At 35.3% G+C, this 4,102-nt stretch overlaps 2 pseudogenes; one reads left to right on the top strand and one right to left on the bottom strand.

Annotated features, from left to right (window-relative positions):
- Positions 1-777, top strand: LOC148169348 (uncharacterized; annotated as a pseudogene).
- A 996-nt stretch (positions 778-1,773) lies between these two features.
- LOC148169347 (uncharacterized) lies at positions 1,774-3,753 on the bottom strand (annotated as a pseudogene).
- Positions 3,754-4,102: the final 349 nt, after the last annotated feature.

The raw sequence follows: 4,102 nt of genomic DNA, 5'->3' as shown, positions 1-4,102 counted from the left end.
TATTTAGCCGGTTTCATTGGGAACTGCAATTTTGTGGGGCAAAACGTTCATGCGCGATGTTTAACCTCAAAAATCAGTGCTGTGCCCCATAAAATTGAAATTCGATTTGGCGATTACTCAGGTGAATAAAAAATCGCAAAAACTACATTTATAACAAATACATAATATGTTCTACCAGATTACAAACAGTGGACGTGCTACTGCAGCTGCAAGGCAGGAGCTGGGGCAAAGTGTAAACATATTGTTGCCACTTTGCTATATGTTTAAAAGTAAGTTGATTTATTTTAAAATTATCAACTATTGCATTATTTTTTCAGTGCTGTGAATCTTGACACCTTAAGTTGTACTGACCTGCCCCAGGTTTGGGGCAAAAGAAAGAGGGAAGAGCTCGTTGAACTCGTTCCACTAGACGAATTCTGTCATGTCCCAAAAGCTACCGCTCAATGTGAAATGACAGAATCGTCTCTGGACGAGTTTCAACAAAAGTGTTTTGAAGGTATATATGTAGATCTTAAAAATTAAAATCAATAATTATATTTTGTTAAAGCTGTTCCACATTCAGGAGCTGCATTGCTTGCCAAGGGGACAGTTGACATTGCTAAACACCAAGCCAGGTTGTATCAAATAATTTTTATAAACGGCATCATCACGCCTTAGCAATTGATTATGATATAAACACTTTTTTATTTAAAAGTTTTTGCTGCTGTGTTTTTTTTTTGCAGGGATGACTTGATCAGATCTATTTGCCATAATGCCGAGCGAAGCAAATTAACCGAATGGGTGTCCCAGTCTAATTTAAATTTGAAAGAATGTTGTTTTGATACGTTCAACAAATTGTATCCCTGTGACACCTTCGAAGTTTGTAAACAAACTTGCCTGAGCAAAGCAATTTGGCACAAAGAACGCCAATTTAGAATAACTGGTTTGTAGCTAAATATTTACTTATGTTTTTGTTTGTAAATAAGAATATGGGGTTGTAGGCTCAAGGTGTTACAATTTATTTACGTACGCCAAAGAAGAATGGGACATGAAATCTAGGAAGTATTTTTATCCAAAGTCGTTTACAGGAAACTTTGCTACACGATACGGCAATGAGCAAGAAAAATTTGCCCGTGAAGCTTACAAGACTTGCCTCCCAAGCAATGAGGTGGTCATTGAGTGTGGGTTGGTAGTCTCCAAACATAATCCTTGGTTGGCTGTTTCTCCTGATACTCCTGTACTCGTACATGGACAACCAATTCGATTATTAGAAATAAAGTGCCTGGTTATCGGTAAGTCAACGTACTGTACAAGCCTTCTTTGTTAAAATTATTTTGTTAGGTTCGACGAAAACGATTTTAGAGTGTCTTCCCACCATGGATTGTTTGGAATTGAAAGGAGAAGGTTGGCAACTAAACAGAAAGCACAGTTATATGGCCCAAGTGCAACTTTCTATGGTAGTGTTAAATCTAGAAGGTTGTGATTTTGTTATATATAGTAGTTTTGACAAAACATTTCATCTTCTGAATGTAGATCGAGATGAAATGTTTTGTCAAAATCTAGTGAAGAAACTAAATTCAATATTTTTTGAGAAAATGTTACATGTATTATGTAAACCTACAATGAAATAAATAAATATCACAACTTTAAGTTTTTTATTAAATTCTCAAAACAGTACAATTTATCGTTTACAGCCTCATGAGGTCATGGCATTGATTACATATACAACATGGATTTAGTTTAAATTTGAGCATGATTTACTCCCCCTTTCTGAACAGAGGGAGTATTATAAGATTAAAATTTATCCGTAGATAAAATTGGACTTGACAAGTTTGTTAAAGCAACAATAATAATAACAATATCATTAATATTCTTCAATAATTTAAATGGCAGTATATTTCGACAGACTTTAAACGTTTTTATTCTTTGTATGGCGCGTTCTACGTGTACTCGGGCTCTAGCTATTTCTGCGGTGTTTTGGGCTTGCGCCTTTGTTAATTGTTTTTCTTTCTTTAAAAAAGGCGGACGAATAAGTTCAATGCCTTTTTTAGCACATTCATTGTCGATTAAGAATCCTTTGTCGACCATTATAGCATCACCTGCAGAAAATTTTGTCACGTCTGTGACGGGGTCTTTCAATGACGACACGGTTATGGGAGTATTTATTGTTTATTTCTAATTCCTACTAACTACATTGATACTAATCTAATAAACTTAAAACTACGTACTTACAATATAGGGGTAGACATTGTCCCACGCGACCACAATCCACTTAATAATCACAACGACCACCAACTACCAGCTCTGTAGTCACTACCACTTCTACCACTGGCTAACTCTACTACTACTGGCTAACTACCCCTTGTACGTTGCCCATGTCACCTCGTTTCCGCAAGCTGACTTTGCTAGTCCTCCGTTTTGAAGTGCTAGCTAAGCCACTTGCGAAAACCCGATGCAACGTACAAAGGTAGTTATCCTCTTAGTCGCAGCAATTCTTATTAATTGCTGACATTATATTTTCCTTATTGAATATGGCTTTGTCCGAAGCCCTACCACCATATGGTTTGCTTAAAAACGTTACAGTTCCAGACGGGGCTACACCTATTAAAAATTTTACAGTATGTTTACTTTTGTAAAATGAATACATTCTAATCCTACATTTTAGGCACTTACATTTTTCAACAATTTCCGTACAATCAAGAACAATTCTTGTATTTGGGAAGTTTTTAAAACAAAGTGGCATATTACATTGAATTTCTTCTATAGTAGGAAACCGGATGAAACTTTTCAATAAAAATGCTAAATTTTTTATAACATGCTGAAAATAGCTTTGAGCTGTTGTGTGGCTGACACCAAACAAAATACTTAAACATGTAAGTGGTATATCTAACATGAGGCGCATTAAAGAGAGTAACACAATTTTTTTCATACATAATTTTGACTTCATATGCAATGTTGGCATTAACGCATTCACAAAAACATTTAACAAAGCAAAATTTTGAACTCCCGTCAAAATTCGTAGTTTATAATCCGTATTTATAATGTCAGACAGATCAAAGTCTTTCAACTCTTCACATGTATTTACTTGAATACATTTGTCTTCAAATTGTTTAGCTTCTGTGTTTGAAAAACTGATGGGATTTGAATGTCCCAAAAAAATTAACGCCTCTGCAGCGTCCAATTCAGTAGTGTTAACACTAAAATGAAAATATAGGTTAGAAACAAAACTATTTGACTTTACTTTTTAACTACCTCTCAACAAGTGGTGTATCCTCTACGATTTGCACGACATTCCTACTCGCATCTCTGCATTGAAAAAATAATAATAAAGCAGTTTCACCTAAAACCTATGCTTACATTGATTTGTGTCGATTTGCAATTCTTTGTTGTCTTTGCAAAGACTTTTCTTCGTTTACTTCTTTGTCATGCAAACCCTTTGGAAGATTTTGTGAAGGCACAACATTTGCTTTTAGTCGGTAATTTTTATTTACATGGCCTGTAATCATTATTATTTATGGGTTAAAGTTAGGTTAGATTAATTTAAACCAACTTACGTCGATTAAAGAAAAAATCTTGATCTTGAAAATGTTTGCTGCATACTCGCATGTATGGTGATACTGCTTTTCCCATTTTCAACGCATGAATCCACTTCAATCGTAGTATTTTATTATCGGGATTTGGAAATTTGTGAAACGATACATTATCTGAATAGTATGTTTTACACTGCGGCACACAACAGTACATATTGCTTTTTAGAGCGTTTTTTATTTGCATTCATTATTTTGATTAATAATGCACTGCTTAAAGCACTTAAAACAATGAAAACTATAAGATTATGTTAACACGCCGGTTGTAAACAAACATTTATCTCGCAACCGTCATTCATATTGGAATTTTACAGCGCCATCTACATTTCGTTTTCATGCCCAATTCCAACGTTGGTTAAAATCCGAGATTTTAAGCAAACAAATTGGAACCAGTTTTCAGCCACCTGCATCGAGCGGCTGCCGAGAATTCTCGCAACTCGATCGCCTGACGTCATCGACAAACAAGTCGCTGACCTTACCCAACTCATCCAACCTAGCGTCCTTGACTCGACTCCCGAGAAAATAATAAATCCTAA

Source organism: Gnatocerus cornutus, chromosome 8 (genome assembly GCF_029298725.1).
Source record: "Gnatocerus cornutus isolate USDA-ARS CGAHR chromosome 8, icGnaCorn1.1, whole genome shotgun sequence".
Taxonomy (NCBI): Eukaryota; Metazoa; Arthropoda; class Insecta; order Coleoptera; family Tenebrionidae; genus Gnatocerus; species Gnatocerus cornutus.
Note: the sequence above shows the minus strand (reverse complement) of the source record. Positions and strands in the feature narration are given on the sequence as shown.